A 17,647-nucleotide genomic window follows, 5' to 3' on the forward strand; every position below is an offset into this window, starting at 1 on the left:
TGCCAATACCATGCCTACGTGGAAGCTGGGATGAATGAGTTTCTATTCGAAATTGGAGAAAGGGATGAAGTTCAAGAGTAGTTGAGTTAACCTCCCGGTCCTACCCGAAACTCAGAACCGGGTCTCCTCTACGCCTCTCTGTAGTGCAACCAAACTACTCAGGCTCTAACCACCCTTGGCGGGCTCGTTCCCTGCCAGATGACTAAACTGGCAGTTTCTGCAGCCTATTATCATTTTCGAAGGCTCCATTCCTTTAGCCAATTACTGCTGAAACTCGGGGGAGGGCGCTGCAGGTCTACGCTGGGGCGAATACCAGGTCTCCAAAAGGGGGCGGGGCGTTTGCCGTGACAGGCGGGTCCTTGCTACCAACCGAAGCCGAGAGTCGTCCCTACAATAACCAATGACTGACCCTAGAGTATGGAAACGGGTGGGCCTGTTGTCATGGGGGAGGCGGTGGCGCTTGGTGGCTACTGGCGGCGGAGGAAGAGGCAGGCGGCGGCACTGGAGTTGGACTCGGGCGGCGGCAGGTGAGTGAAAGCCTGCGGGCCGGGCGGCCCGGAGCCCGAGGCGGGGTGCCCAAGCCGAGGGGGGCGGGGGTTCGAGCTTGGCGCTCGCTCGGCTCTCGCGCTGCCTCTGCCTCGGCGGGCGGGGGAAGCTGGGGGCGGCCGGGGGCGCGCCCTCTCCTCCCGCTCGGCTGGATCGGGGACCACGGCCCCGCGGCCAGAGCTGCAGGCGCTGGCGGGGGCAGAGTGCAGTGGGGGCGGAGGCGGCGCGGGCCGTGTCCCGGGTGTGAGGGGGGGATTCCCAGGGACGCGGAGGAAGGACGGGGCACCCAGAGTGCCGGCTGGGGGGGGGAGCGGGGCGGCCCAGACTGGGGGCGGGGGGAGAACCCCGGGGGGAACGGGCGCAGGCAAGTCTGGAGGAGGAGGAGCGAGGAGGCTGCTTGGGTGGGTATGTAGGGGGAGAGCAGCTGAGGTCGGCTGGGGGGGACCGGGGCGGAAACCCGGAGCAGTTCACAGGTCAGGGGGAGGGGAGCGCTTCAGGTAGAGGGGAGGAGTTTGGCTTTGGGAGGGGAGGTATCTTGGGAAGAGAGACGAGTGAGGTTGTGGAGCGGGAGCGTGGGGGCAGTTCTGGAGTGGGGAGCGAGGGAAGAGGGAGCAGGTCAGGCTTGGGGGGAGATGGCTTGTAGAGGAGTCCGGGTCTGGGCAAGAGGTTCGGGTTGGAGGGAGGTAGCTTGGGGAGCAGTTCGGGTTTGGGGGGCGAGGGGGAACAGGGGGAACAGTTTACATTTGAGTAAGAGGTAGCTTGGGGAACAGATTTGGGGAAGGGGATAATGGGTGTGGGAGAGCAGCTCGGAGGAAGGGTGGGAAAAGGTGGGGAGAGCTCAGTTTTGGGGGAGGGGAGGCTCTTTAGATTCAGGGGAGGACTGCTGCCCCAAGGCGAGTGGAAATTCTGGGGGAGAGCCTGGAGAAAGGGGAGAGTGTTTAGGTTCTTAGAGTCCAGGGGAGCATCTTGACTGCAGGGCAGGGGAAACTTGGGGAGAAGGGGGAGCGGATACGATGCGGATGAGAGACGGGGCGGAGTGGGGGAATTCTGGGGCAGAGGGGGACCACTTGGAAGGAGAGCAAAGCCTGAGGAAGGGGGAGCCGTTTGGGTGCCAGGGGAAGCATGGTGAGCAGTCTGAGCACGAAGGAAAAGGGCCTTGGGCCGCAGCCGGCTCTGGAGAGGGAGGAGGAGGAGTAGATTGGGGGCTGGTCCCGGGTCATGTTTCGGGTTTCGGGAGGAAGACTCAGGTGAAAGTGGGAACAGCCGTGGTGAGGTGTGTGTGTGTGTGTGTGGAGAATAATGGAAAATGGGGCAAAGTCCAGGCCTGGGACCTGGGGAGTAACTGACGTGCTGGGAGTGAGGGGTACCGGCGGGGTGGGGGTGGGTCGGAGGAGCCGCTTTGTGCCTCTGGGAATGGTGAATGGGGGACACCCAGGGCTGGGTGCTAGGTGCGCTTCAGGGAAAATTAAGGAGCTGGGTCAGGTGGCTGCAGGGGCTTGGGAGTTTCCCTCTGGATCCAGAGAAGTTGATTGGAATAGGGTCAAAGGGAGCTGCTGGGGCTGGTGAGCAAAGGAAGTTCTCTGAGAGGGAGTGGCAGCCACTGAGGTTTGTCTGGGAGAAACCGAGCAGAGGAATTGACAGTGGGGGCATTGGCAAGGATCTAAGATGGCCAAAAGAGGAAGGAACTTAGTAATAAAAACTGCCTTCTCCTTTGAGGACATCCTAAGTAACTTAAGTGAACCAGGGCCAGATCTGGAACGGGGTCTGGGAGGATGGAAAGATTATTTTTAAGTGGAGGGAAGAATAAGGATACTGGCAGACTGAGAAATTTGGAAGAGAAAAAGCTTTTGGGGGCTAAGAGAGAAGGAAAAAGTAGCTGAAGCTGGGAGGATTAAGAAGATGAAGAGTCACAGATTCTCCAAGGGAATTGTTAAAACTGTTAGAGAATTGTAAATTTAAGTCTAGTGAGAAGGAACCTATCTTTGTATTATTACTCTCAAGGTAGGATCTTAAAGTAGGTGAAGTGGCACACTTAAAAAGAGACTAGGTTGCAGAAATTTGTAAATCCTACCTTAACATGGGACACCCAAAGTTATTAACCAGCTATTAAAACAAATCCTCCAACGAAGGCTGTGGCATTTTCAACCATTCAGTAGTCAGATAACATTTATTAAATGTATCTTACGTGTCATGTACTCTTTTAAGAGCTAAGGGTTCAAAGAAAGGCAGAAGACAGCCGGTCCTGAAGGATTTCAGTCTGATAATCTCAGCCTGGAGCATCCTCTGAAAATTAACAAGGGTTTATTTAGTACCTACTAAGTGCAAGGTACTCTGATAGTTGTTGGGATACAGAAACAAAGAAACAACACCTTGCTTTAAGCTAACATGCTATTGAGGGAGTAACAGGGATATAAAATTTTTAGAAGGTAACTTTTTTGGGGGAAGCATTGGAAGCTTGTAGTGATTTAGCCTTTGCTTGAAGAGTTCCAGAGAGAACTTCTTACTTTCCAAGTCAGATTAGTTCACATTGGAGAACTATAATCTGTGTAGAAAACTTTTCTATACATCAAGTTTAAGCCAGCTATTTTGGAACTTTTCATCCATTGTTGCTAATTCTGCCTTCTTTAAATATGGTGCACAGGATTGAACACAGTGTTCTCCGAAGAAGGGAGCATAGCCTCTGTAGTCATGATTATTATGCTGCTTCTCTTAATGAGGCCTAAGGGCCTTTAGGGTTTTTATTATTTTTTATTTTTTGCTAGCTTATCATAATCTTAGATTTAAAACTGGAAGGTACTACCAGTCATTTAGTCCAGCCTCCTCATTTTACAGCTTATGGCTTAAGTGACTACTAAGGCCCCACAGGTGGTAAATAACAAAACCTGACTACAAATCTTTTCATTGTACCATGTCGCTCTTCCCATTATCTAGCTATTCTCATGCTTTCAGTTATCTCTGTGTAAATGACAGACTTTTATATCTTAGTTTTCACCTCTTCTGAACTCTATTGGAGATCTACCTCTCCATTTATGTTGCCTGCACACTTCTAGCTCCACATGTCCAAAACATAAAACTTATTTTCATTAACTTTTCACAGAATTGCTTCTTGACTTTTAATTTCACTTCTTTGGTGTTGAGTCTGTTATTTTATTTTATTTATTTTTTTTGTTCCTTTTAAATATTGAGAATCTTTGGGACAGAAATTTAAGTTTGAACAGAAGAGATGAGTCCTTGTTTTTCAAAGATGATTCCAACTTTTGTTTTACATGTACCCTTTCTTTTGTTCTCTTTTATTCTTTCTTACTCTTGTACTGTCTGTGAAATTGTCTATAAGAAAATTTGAGCATATAATAACTTATTCACAGTAAACTACTAATAGTTGTCCATGGATTATTGAAATGAACTGGTTTGGGAACATTTTTCAAAGAACAAAATAAGTAGGAACTAAATAGGATATATTTTAAAGGGACCATCATTACTTTAGTGAAAATACCAGAAAAAGATGTTTTTCATTGTTTTAAATTGCTTGAAATTTGTGCAGTGTCCTTACCACTTAACATTATTACTTTCAAAAGAAGTAATAATATGAACATAGTTTTTTGTTTTTGTTTTTAAAGAACAGGTCATATTTTTATTGCGTGAGAGAGGTTTCCTAACATTTATAGGGAAAAGGCACAGTGTTATATATAATTATATGCTTGCAACTTCAACCTGGGATAGTGGAATCTTAACAAAATAAATGTTTTACTAAGTGGAGGAAACTTATTTCAATCAGTTGCCTTTTAAGAATACCTGGATATGATGTGCCTTGCACAGTAACTTGAGTGATTTAAAAGTATCTACACTCCATGGTATTTAGTCCCTTTAAGAAATGCTGAAAAGGGAAAGACTTTTTCTTTGAATGCTCTCACGAAAACCTTTATGAGAGACTTTGGTTATATGCTCATTAATGTTCTATGAAATTAGAAGATGGTATTTATGCATCTAGCAGGAGCATTTGCTTTTTTTCTCCACCTTCTTAGAAATTATTTTCAGCATTCTGAGTTCATTATATGTATGTGTGTATTTGTACACACATATATATAAAATCTATATATATGTGTATATAATTTTTTCCCCAAGAAGGCTACAAACTATGTAGTTAATTCACTGTTGATTGTATCAGCACAGCATCTTTTCACACAAAGGAGATTTATTTCCTAATTATAATAGATTTTTAAATAGTATATGATCAAGTGCCTTAGGCACCTGATTCTTCATATTAAGTAATACTAAATATTACTATTACTAGAGTGGTTGTCAATATATAATTGGTGTAGTTATATAGCAGATTTACATCTCTAAACAAAAGATAGAAGAATAGAAACTCTTGAGTTAAATATGTGGAAGTTTGTTCTTCAGAATTTCTTTTTCTGTATATAGTAGCGATTGATCACTTTCTTGCTTTTAGTTAGTTTATTCATTTGACAGTATTCATCCCTAAATCAATTATGCCTATTTTGTGAACAGCTTTGATATTCTATTTAATTTTACAGTGAACTTTGCTAATCTGTAATTGATTAAATGGTGATTTTCAAACCGTGGAAAAACTTTTCTTTCTGCCATAAGACTTAATATCTCTTATTAAAGATTATTTCGTTAAAAGCTTTGAAAAATGGAGTTTAATATGCTTTCATATTCTGTTTGATTGATAAGCATGTTATAATATTTACTGATTCATTTTCTCTGTTTTCTGCTTTCTACCCATAAAACAAAATTTTCACAAAATTATGTACTAGAAACTCATGTACTTTGAATTAACATTTTCTGCAGTTGGTTTCCAGTTTATTACGAGAATGTCTGGAGCAGAAAAAAAATCTTTTTGCTTCTGACCTTTAAACACATGTATATGTTAGATATATGATAACATATGTATATTGTTTAGTAGAGTTCACATGGGACTCCATGCTGCTTTTGTTGTGTTTGGAACAAATGCTTTAATTTAGTTTTTATGATGTACTTGGAAGATATGCCTGACCGATTTTTGTGTCCTGCAAAATTCTGAACTCTTCTATGTTAAAACGAGAAGAAAACCATAAAGGTAGTTCAATCCATTTTGTAGATGAGGACATTAAGTCCCCAGAGAGATTTCTTAGTTAAAATCAAGTAGTGAGGAAATAGTTTTCTTGTGGTTTTTTTTTTTGTCTTTTTGTTTTCCTCTTATCTAATGCTACAAGTATCTTAACTGTTCTAAATACTGGGAATACATTTGTAAAAAATGCTTTGATGTTATAGATTTAATTACCAGAAGGGTAGTATATGTAGAATATGATTCCAGGATGTCAGATAATAGTTATGGTTGAAAAATGTCATTAAATGCCAAGAAAAAATTTTTTGTCAATTATATTGAAATCCATAATTTGGGAATAGTGAAAGGGATTAAGATATGTAAAGAGAATAAAGGAAAGATTTTGCATTTCTGCATTGACAGAGAAAAGAATGAATCTACTGGGCAGATCTTTTTCAAGACAGGATGGATTCCAACTTCTGGAAGAAGCTTGGTTGTGTTCATTACTTTTCCCACTAGCTTCTGGACTTTAGTATGTCTCTCATTAGCTGGTTCAAGCTCCCTAGTTGTTCTAGCCTTCTGTCTATTCAAGGAATTAAATCAGGTTTTCTTTCTAGGCTGCCCCAAATGTTTTAAGGGTTTTTTTTCCCCCTTTATCCTGTCCTCTCAAATAAAGTCAGCCATTGATAATTGGGTGGCTTGTGTGAGAGTATATGTTTGTTCACAACCATATGCTTTAATAATAATAATGACAATAACCAGCATTTATGGAGCACTTGAGGTTTGCAAAGCACTTTAGATATGATCTATAATTTCCCTGATTTTTCCCAGTTTTCAACCCTTCTGTAACTTAGTTTTTGAGAATTGGGGTTGGGGGCAGCTAGGTGGTGCAGTGAGTAGAACACCAGCCCTGAAGTGAGCCTGAGTTCAAATCTGGTCTCAAACACTTAGTACTTCCTTGCTGAGTTGTGTGATCCTGGGCAAGTCACTTAACCCCAATTGCCTCAGGAAAAAAAAAAGAGAGAGAGAATTGGGTCAAAAAATTAACTACCTGGGGACCTGGAGAAACAGAAATTCATTGGGCCCATGTTCTTAAACCGAAGTTTACCTTCCTCTTGCATCACCTTTGAGAATCCAGAATCACCTTTAAAGCACATTCTAGTTATCAGAAACTTCAGTAGAGGGATGTATATTTATGTCTAGTTTCCTCATCTAGAACATGAGGCCTGACTAGATAAAATTAATATGTTGTCATAGAAGAAATAGTGGTGAGTAGATTATGTGTTGATATCCTTCTCACAGTTAGTTATCTATGAGATTGCCTGCCTGAGACAGAAAAGAGAATAGGATGTGGAGTTAGGATTCCCATGCCTCTGTGACTGTGGGCAAGTCATTTTCCATCACTGGACCTCAATTTCCTTATCTGTAAAATGAAGAGCTGGAACCAGGTGCTCTCAAGGCTTTTCTAGTTCTAAATCTATGCTCTCATGACCTGTAAGCTCATGTTCTTCAACTCTTTGATTTTGTATCTATGCGCCTGTTAGCTCATGCTTGAAATTCCTTCAATGGAGGCTAAAGCCTTTCATTCCTTAACTAAAGATAAGACTTACTCCACAAATGTCTGGTTGAGGATCATATGGACTGAAACAGTTGCATCAGGATTCTTCAAATGTGGTCCAGGGACCATTGAATGTCTCCACAATCCTTTCAGGTGATCCATGAGGTCAAAAGTATCTTTATTATATAATATTAGTGTATTTTAACTGATAATATAATAAACATTTATAGACATAACACACATTAAAAGTCTTTTGGAGGTTTTTAATAATTTTTAAATTTGCAAAGAGTTTCTAAAACCAGAATGTTTTTGAGAACTGCAATATAAAATGTTAGATAATTATCAATAAGTATAAATATTTTCTAGTTTTGATAGAGGGAAAGATCATTGGGTAAATAAATAGGAGATATCCTTCCTCAAACTTCCCAAGGCATGCTTTCTTCCCCTTACATTCTCACTCGAGAACCTTGTCTCATATTTCACTTAAAAACATTTCAGCCATTTGCTGAGAGCTCCCTTTTCTGCGCCCTCCCCTTCCATCATCACTCAGGTGTCTGTCTCCTTTCACAGGAAGAGTTGATTTCTTCTTGCCAAGATAAGACTACCTACATGCATGAATGATCCTATTGGAGCTTGCCCCTCTTAAGACTCATTCTTTCACTAATCTACTCTATTGCCACAGCTACCTGCTGCCTTCAAACATGTCTGTATCTCCATAATCCTCAAAAAATCCTCACTTGATCAATGGAACTCCACTAGCCATTGTTTTACGTGTCTTACTTTTTGTAGCTAAACTCTTTGAGAGGGCATCAACAACAGCACTTTCTTTCACTCTCTACTCTTTAGCTTCGTTTAAATGAAATGAGTCTTAATGACTTTCTCAGGCTTCATCCTTGACTTCTCTTTGTTACTGATGAGCACCCTTTCCTCCTTGATACTCTTTTCTCTTTAGGTTTTTGTGATAAACTATTCTTTCTTGGTTCTTTTACCTATCTGAACTGTTAACTTCTCAATTTCCTTTATTCACTCCTTCATCCAGGTTATACCTGATAAAAAGGGATATTTCTTAGGCCCTTTTTCTTCCAACTACACTATTTCATGTGGTGAGCTTCCATGGATTCAGTGATCATTTCTATGTTGATTTTCAGACTTACCCACATCCTTAACTTCTCCAGTCTTGAATCTCCAACTGGATGTCCAAAGTTGAACTTGCTATTTTTCTCTACAAACATTCCCCCTTTCTAAATTTTCCTATTACTTTTGAGGGCACCACCATCCCTCCAGGACCACAATATTGGTGATATCTTCAACTCTTCACTGTTACTTCCCATATCCAATGTGTTGCCAAAGTCTGTGGATATTACCTTTGTAACTTCTATTATATATACCTTCCTTGTCTGACCACCACACTGATGTAGGCTCTTATTACCTGGTTTAGGCTCATATCACCTGGTCCATGTCTGGGCCATTGTAGTAGCCTGATTGTTGGTTTCTCTGCTTCTAGTCTCTTCCTACTCCAATTTATACTCTGCTCAGCTATCACATTAATATTCCTAAAGGTGAAGTCTGACCATGCTCTCCTCTCCAATTCAATCAACTCCAGGGACTTCCTGTCACCTCTAGCAACAAATAGAAAATCCTCTGGTTTTCAAAACTTTTCAATACCTTGGCCTCCCCTTGTTTTTCCAATCTTACACCTTCCTTCCTTCCTTCTTTCCAAAGAATTGATACACAGTCTTCCTTTCTGTGCCTTGAACAAGGCACTCAATCTTCTGACTGCATTTTCACTTGCTGCCTTCCATGCCTCCTCATCTGTCTCCCAGCCTTCCCAATTAAAATCTCATTTTCTCTGTTGTGATATGGGAGCCACCTGCCAGTGGCTTCTGGAAGTCTAACTCAGACCTGTAGAATGGATCTCTTCATGTGAAAGGATGATGATGATACAAGGAGACTGAGAGGCAGTTGCCTTGTCTGACCTCTCTCCTCTTCCCTCTGCCTCCAATTTATTTCATTCCCAATCCACAAGGAACATCTTCAAATGCTGCTTTGCAACTCCTTCAAGTGTTATGATTCATAGCTGTGGAGGCTCTCAGAGAATTGACCTGCCCCTTCACTTAGACATGATCCTTAACATTTCCCTTAATGTTAATACTTCTTCTCTTGGCTGTCTTCAATTTATCCTATTTTGGTTTTTATATGTTTTACATATTTATGTACAAATGATTTTACATAATAATTTTCAGGTCTTCCCCCATTTGTGAGGTCATAGAGAACAGGGACTTTTTTCTCTTGCTTAGTACAGTGTCTGACACATAGAAGATGCTTAGTGATTGTTTAGGAACTGCAGTTCAAGAGATGTATGGAGCTTAGTGGGCACATTGCTGGTTAGCTATAAGACATGCTAACCCAGTTTCACATGATTTGTAAAGTTTTTAAAAAACATTTTGTAACAGATAATCCCAATTATAAATTAAGTGACAAAAAGACCTTGGAATTCAGCCCTCTTATTTTATTTGTAGACAAGGAAACTGAGTTCAAAGAGAATAGATGCCTTCCCCAAGGCACACATATGGGAGCAAGTGAGAGAAAAAGGATTTGAATCTAGGTGGTCCAGTTTAAATTTAGTGTTTTGGCTACTGTACTGTACCACATGTCTCATCTCAGGTTCTATCTATCTATCTATCTATTAATTAATTAATTAATTCATCTGTCTATTTATTCATTTATTCATTCATTCATTCATTCATTCATTCATTCATTCATTCATTCATTTATTTATTTATTTTTGGCTGAGGCAATTGGGGTTGAGTTGCCAGGGTCACACAGCTAGGAGACCAGATATACATATATACATATTTTTCAATATTCACCCCTGCAAAACCCTGTGTTACAAATTTTTTTTTTCTTCTTCCCTTCTCCCCCCATCCTTTCCCTAGATGGCAAATAATCCAATATATGTTAAACATTTGCAGTTCTTCCATACATACTTCCACAATTATGTTGAACAAGAAAAGTCAGATCAAATAGGGGAAAAATGATGAAACACCCCCCCCCCCAAATGGAAACAAGCAACAATAAAAAAGTGAAAATAATATGTTGTGATGCCCACAGTTCCCACAGGCCTCTTTCTGGGTGCAGATGGTTCTCAGAGGATGCTTTTAATGCATTGTGTACCCAGCATACTTTTACTGTATCTTATCCCTCTTATCAATTCAATTCAAGATCCATTTATTAAGTGCTTATTATGCACAAGGCACATTTCCAACTCTGATTCTAAAACAGCAGTATTCATAGGGGATTTACTAATCTAAATATATTTGCCATTTAAAAACCTACAGATAGATATATTAATATTTCTCTTATTGGAGAGATTAATCATTTGACATATGGCTTGCAACTGAATATTGTATTCTGGATGTTAGACTTGTGAAGAACCACTCTTTTTTTTTTTTTAATAAATTTTTTTTGACAGTATATATGCATGAGTAATTTTTTAAAATAACATTATCCCTTGTATTCATTTTTCCAAATTATCCCCTCCCTCCCTCTACTCCCTGTCCTAGATGACAAGCAATCCCATACATTTTACATGTGTTACAATATAACCTAGATACAATATATGTATTAAGTATTAGATTCCGAAGGTGTAAGTAAACTGGGTAGATAGACAGTAGTGCTAACAATTTACATTCACTTCCCAGTGTTCCTTCTCTGGGTGTAGGTGTTTCTGTCCATCATTGATCAGCTGGAAGTGAGTTGGATCTTCTTTATGTTGAAGATATCCATTTCCATCAGAATACATCTTCATACAACATTGAAGTGTACAGCGATCTTCTGGTTCTATTCATTTCACTCAGCATCAGTTGATGTAAGTCTCTCCAAGCCTCTCTGTATTCCTACTGCTAGGACCACTCTTTTTAGAGTTGTTTATTGTTTTTCTCCTGTTTTTCTAATTATAAGGAATGTTGGGGCATTGTAGAAAAACCTAAATTGGTACTCTAATCCTCCAGATTGTCAGCAGTACATTTAAGTGCCTACTATGTTCCAAATATTCTGATAAGTGCTAGGGAGAGAAAGATAGGCAAAAATAATTTCTGATCATCCAGTGGGGTAATATTAAAGGATAGATTGAGGTTCAAATATGTCCATATTGATATAATAGTTGTATATGATCCTGGGTAATATCAGCCTTAGTTTCCTAATTTGTAAAAGGGCAATAATAATAGCATTTACCACGAAGGATTGTTGTGAGGACCAAATAACATATAAATTACTTTGCAAACTGTTAAAAAGGGTCATATAGATACTAGTTACTTTAATTATTAGTTTGTGGCTGTTTAATTCAATGATTTAGAATTTAGCGCTAGTGAAGCCAAAGTTCAAAATCGATTTAACTTTGCATGTGAGTATGGTTGAAAATTGTACTTTTCTCTGTTTTCAGCTAGCTATTTTAAGCATGTATGTCACTGATCACATGGTAGAATAATTCAAGACTAAGTAAATTTTAAAAAATACTGACTTCTGCTTAAAAAAAAAAGATGTATTCTGATGATATAACATCTCTTCTTAGTTGATAAGTGTGCTTTTTATGTAGAAATCAGAAATTGAGTAAAAAGGAAGTGGTTTACTTGTTTATCAGTCATGACACTTTCATCAAAAGCAATCTATGGTTGAGTTTTTACTAAAACAGCAAGCTTATACATTCGGAATACTCCTTAACACATAATTTCTTTTTTCCCCCCAGTAGTACTTTATTTTTCCAAATACATGTAAAGATACTTTTCTTTCTTTCTTTTTGAAAAAGTATTTCATTTATTTATTTTCTGGTTTTGCATGTATTTTTTAAAAATATACATTTCTTTATGAATCATGCTGAGAGAGAAAAATCAGAACATAAGGGAAAAACCACAGGAGAGGGAAAAAAAGACAGAAAAAAGAAGTGAACATAGCAATGTAAAATTGATTTACATTCAGTCTCCATAGTTCTCTTTCTGAATGCAGATGGCATTTTCTATCCGAATTTTATCGGGGTTACCTTGGAACACTGAATCACTGGGAAGAACCAAGTCTTTCATAGTTGATCATTGTACAGTCTTGCTGTTACTATGTACAATGTATTTCTGGTTCTGCTTATTTCACTCAGTGTCAGTTCATGTAAATCTCCTGTAAAGATGCTTTTCAACATTCATTTTTTTACAAGACTTTGTGTTCTAAATTTTTCTCCTTCCCTGACTTACTTCTCCCCTCAAGACAAGCCATTTAATATAGGTAAAATATGTGCAATCAAACAAACAAGCAAAAAGATAAAAATACTGTGCTTCAATCTATATTGTCTCCATAGCCCTCTTTTTTGGATGTGATTGGCCTTTTCTATCGCAGGTCAATTGGAATTGTCTTGAATCACCACATTGTTGAGAAAAGCCAAGTCCATCACAGTTGATCATCATATAATCTTATTGTTACGATATACAATGTTTTCCTAGTTCTGCTCATGTCATTCAGCATCAGTTCTTGTAAATTTTTTCAGACTTTTACAAAATCAGCTTGGTCATCATTTCTTATAGAGAAATAATATTCCATTGCCTTTATATACCATAACATATTCAACCATTCCCCAACTGATGAGCATCCACTCAATTTTCAGTTCCTTGCCACTATAGAAAGGGCTATTTACAAGCATTTTTGCACATGTGGATCCTTTTCCCTTTTTTAATGATCTCTTTGGGATACAGACTCAGTAGTGAGACTGCTTAATCAAAGGTATGCATAGTTTTATAGCCCTTTGGACATAGTTCCAAATAGCTCTCCAGAATGGGTTGGATCATTTCACAATTCCACCAACTATGTGCTAGTTTCAACACATAATTTTTTTTAAAGAAAAAAGCTTATGTAATTTTTGAATTTTATCTATTTTAGCCTAAAGAGGAGACTATTAAACAAAACTAAATATGAGCTATTTAATTTATTGTACTATGTAGACAACTCAGTTTTTACTTTTTTGATAGACTGGAAAACAAATAATGCTCCTTTTCAGTTTTCAAATTGTTTCACTATTGGGGAAGGATTTGTGGGTGTGTGATAGGATCAGATAGGATCAGATACATGAAAGATCTCTATGTACAAAGTGGAGATCTTTCAACATCTGAGAACATAAAAAATTGAATTATCACCCACTTTCTGATTAATTCAGTTATTAAATGAGCTTGAGCTCTCTTAAATTTGACATCTCTTAAATCTTATTAGTAATCCTCTATAGAATTAGAAGCTATTGGGGTGGCACAGTGGATAGAGAACCAGCCTTGAAGTCAGGAGGACCTGAGTTCAAATATAACCTCAGACACTTAACACTTTCTAGGAAAAAAAAAATTAGAAGCTGTTGGAGGTGAAAAGGATCTCAAAAGTTCATAAGTGCTTTGCATATAAATGTTTAATTGAAACTGTGTAACTCCGTCATTTTATAAATAAAGAGCCAGGGCTCAGGGAAAGTCACATGGCTTTAGATGTCTGTCAGAATTTGAAACTAGGTCATTCCTTAATTTTGAAATTTGTTATGGTAGTATTATTGTGGGGTTATTGTTATAGCCTGGTCTCTTCTTAATCATGGTTTAATTAACATAATATTGAGAATGTTGGTATGAAAATGAAGAAAGATTACAAAAATGTATATGCTATTAGCTCTCTTTAAAAGGTTATATGTATGTGTACACACATAGCACATCTTTATATATGTATCTGTATTCTCTCAATATCCCATACTGATAGATTTTATTATCATATCCTAAGTCGATCATATTGACATCTATCTTCTTTTTTATGTTGTCTTATACTATTCAAGTACATGCTGACATCTATTTCCTCAGTTTTTGCATTTGTGGTGTGATAGTTCATCTTCTGATATGTTTATGTAGTATCTTACATTTTTTTCTGTAAGTATTGGTTTTGTTTCTCCAACAGTCAATCAGTAAACATTAAGCATCCAGGAACATGGACAATGTTTTATTTTAATCATTATTATGCTGCTCATATAGTTGGTACTTAGTAAATATTTGTTGGTTGATTTCAAAAAGCATTTTAACAAATGCTACATTACTGCTAAGTGCAGTAGTGAATAAGATAATATGGTCTCATGTTTGTGGGTTCTCTCAGCAGTGCTGAATAGCCCATTGATGTGTGTTTCCATAAAAGCCCCAAGGAGGAGCCACCTAACCATTAGATTACTACTTCAGGACTCAGGCTGTCCAATGTTATTCCTTGCTTTTTATATGTGATCTGACATGTCTTTCCTATCATTCATTTCCAGAGTGACATCTTTTACACTATTTCTTTTGCCAGGTCATGCTGGTTATACAGTAGTACAACTTTTATTCTCTGCATATCTTCCACAACTCTTCAGGTTCCTTGTAATTTTGGAAATTGCAGTGCTATGTGATTCATAGCAATAAAATGTCACTAGAAGAATATTGACATTAAAAAATAAATCTTTACTAATAAATTAGTTTAACAGAAATATAATTAAAATAATTGAACTTTCTGATTAAAAACTACTTAAAACTATTTTTTCAATTTAATAGTCTTTTATTTTTTTCAATTACATGTAAATTTTCAACATTTTTTGGTAAGATTTTGAGTTCTAATTTTTTTTCCCTATCTTCTTTCTTTTTCCCTTCCCCAATAACCCAAGCAATCTGATATAGGTCATATTAAGCATATTTCCACATTAGTTATATAGTGGATAAAGACTCCATAGTTCTTTCTCAGGATGTGGTCAGCATTTTCTGTCATGAATCCCTTGGAATTTTCTTGGATCATCGAATTGCTGAGAATAGCTGCATGATAGTGTTACTGTGTTCAATGTTCTCCTGGTTCTGCTCATTCACTTCACTGGGCATCAGTTCATGTAAAATTTCCCATGTTTTTCTGAAATCTATCTGCTCATCATTTATAGAATAATAGTATCCCATTATATTCATATACTACAACTTACTCAGCCATTCCTCAATAGATGGGTGTCCCCCTCTGTTGGGATTATAAGGTGAGAACTCAGGTTGTCTAAACAATTCTCTAGCTCAGAGTTCACACCTTTAGGAGTTTACACCTTTAGAATTCTGAAAAGGAGCTTACACCTTTACACCTTATGCCTTACATTTAAAGGAGTTTGCACCTTTAAAAAGGAGTTCTGAAAAGGAGTTTACACAACCTTTAAAGGGAGCAAGTTCATTGGTTGAAGGAGTTCCCACAAGCCCTTGAGTTCTCACATGCCCATTATCTGGGAGGATAAAATAAGACAACATTGGGCCTGGAGAAGCAGTCTGGATTGGGGAAGGACAAGAGCTGGAGGAGATTCAGAGCTCCCAAGAAACCTGCTCACAGAAAAAAAGATTATACAGAATAGAGATCTCCTCCCAGAGAAGGATTCCAATTGAGAGGCAACAGGACCTTTACACCCCTCAATTTCCAATTCTTTGCCACTATAAAAAGAACTGCTATAAATATTTTTGTACACGTGGGTCCCTTTCCCTTTTTTATGATCTCCTTGGGTTAAGGACCTAGTAGTTTTGCTGAATCAAAGAGTATGCTCAGTTTTACAGCACTTTGGACATGTTTGGGGCATACTTACTACCTTAATTTTACCCAGCAAAATGAAGATTGATTTGTAGATTTATTGTATTTTTTTTAAATGAGAAAATCATGATGTCATTGTCCTGCTTATTAAAATGGCATCAGACAAGTTCTGAATATATTTGAATAAGAATTTCACAGATTTCAGACAGTCCTCAGAAGCCATCTAGTAAGACCTGTAGCTGCACAAAAAATCCACTGTAACATCTGATAAATGGTGATCTATCCTTCTGTTAAAGATTTTTATTGGGGGAAACCCACTATTTTGAGAATCAAATTTTAGACATTTCTAATTATTAGGAAAATTTTCCCCTAAGTCTCTCTCTCTTAAATTTTTTACTCCTTGCTCCTAGTTCTTTCCTTAGGAATGTAGAAAAATAAATATCCTCCTCTATTGACAGCACTTCAAGTATGAAGAGAACTGTTATGGCTACTATGTCTCTTTTTTCTTATATTCTTCAAGCTAAATATCTTCAGTTGCTTAAATGATTTGATCCCAGAGTCCTTTGCCATCTTGTTTACCTTTGCTAGCCTAAAATGTGGTGCCCAGTACTTAGCATTTTACTCCAGTTGACAGGATGTGTGGAATGACATGTGTGTTGGATATGTATGAGAGGATAGTGGTACAGCAGGATTATCCTTGTTCTGGATGTTAGGCCTCACCTAATGCAGCCTAAGATCTAACTAGTTTTAATCCTTTTAATCTATATGGAACTGGTATTTCACTAAAACCCCTGTCTTTTTTCAAAAAGTATACTCCATTTTGTACTTGTAAAGTTGATTAAAAAAATAGAAACTTAAATGTAAGATTTCACATTTATCCATGTTGCATTTCATCTTGTTGGTTTTGTCAATAATTTTAGTCCTGTCAGGATCTTTTTGTATCCTAGCTGTCTATCATTAGTAAATTTAATATGTATTCCATTTATACCTTATCCAAATCATTGATTAAACTGACTCAGTGTCAAGGACTAATCCTCTGGGTATGTTCCTTACAACCCCTTTTCAAATTGACATTGTGTCATTATAGCATTAATGATTATAACTAGCTCAGTTCCAAATGCATCTAACCTATAGTATTTGTCATGTAGTACATGAGTTCTTAACATAGGGACCTGTGAATTGGATTTTTAAAGTAATGTGATAATTCAGCTTAATTGGTTTTCTTTTCAATCTTTTTTTATATGTTATGCATTCAAAAGACCATTTTGAGAAGGGGTTACCAAATTGCCAAAGAGGTCCATGACATAGAAGATGCTCAGAAGCCCTGATGTAGCCCATGTCTCCATGTCTTGTCTGTCAGAAGAGTGGGAAGGGAGTTAGTGAAATGCTTTGCTAAAATCAAGTAAGCTATGTCTATAATATTCCTTTGATCTAGCAGTCTATTAATTCTGAGAGAAAGGAAAATGTGATTTGTCTAGCATGACCCTGTTGGGAATTACAAAAAAAGTTTCACATGCCTCTTGTATAGTCATTTCAGCCCTTTTTTTTTCCAGCTTGAATTCTCCTTTTTGACAAAGAAAGTAAACAACAAATATTTGTTGCAGTTACTCTGCCATAGAAGTCTCTCTGCTTCCTTTTGCTTCTTTGTCTTGAAGAGTTTTATTATCTGTTTCTTGATCCTTTGATTTTTCAGATACTAAGAGATTCATTAGCATTCTTTTCATTTACTTGTTGTAGTCACTGTGTTAGTTTACAACATATTTCCCATACGTCTTTGAATTTTTCATTTTTCATTACATAATAATCATCAATTTATATTTGCATGTCATTATTTTCTTTTTCAACTATTCTTCACTTTGGGCACCCATTTTGTTTTAGTTCTCTGCTACCCTAAAGAGTACTGGGATTATTTTGACACACATTGGACTTTGGTT

The 17,647-nt window shown here is 38.0% G+C and overlaps 1 protein-coding gene across 6 annotated transcripts in view; it reads left to right on the forward strand.

The window, feature by feature from the left end:
- The first annotated feature begins 417 nt into the window (after positions 1-417).
- Positions 418-17,647, forward strand: part of NUMB (NUMB endocytic adaptor protein) — a 178,309-nt gene continuing 161,079 nt past the window's right edge. For 4 of the 6 annotated variants that reach the window (XM_074290081.1, XM_074290085.1, XM_074290083.1 and 1 more), the window contains exon 1: positions 418-527. The gene's annotated coding sequence lies outside the window, so the exon portion shown is untranslated. Of the gene's footprint in view, positions 528-10,872; positions 11,020-17,647 lie in introns of all 6 variants that reach the window. The other 2 variants (XM_074290082.1, XM_074290084.1) reach the window with 1 other exon arrangement.

This window comes from Sminthopsis crassicaudata, chromosome 2 (genome assembly GCF_048593235.1).
Source record: "Sminthopsis crassicaudata isolate SCR6 chromosome 2, ASM4859323v1, whole genome shotgun sequence".
NCBI classification, from domain to species: domain Eukaryota; kingdom Metazoa; phylum Chordata; class Mammalia; order Dasyuromorphia; family Dasyuridae; genus Sminthopsis; species Sminthopsis crassicaudata.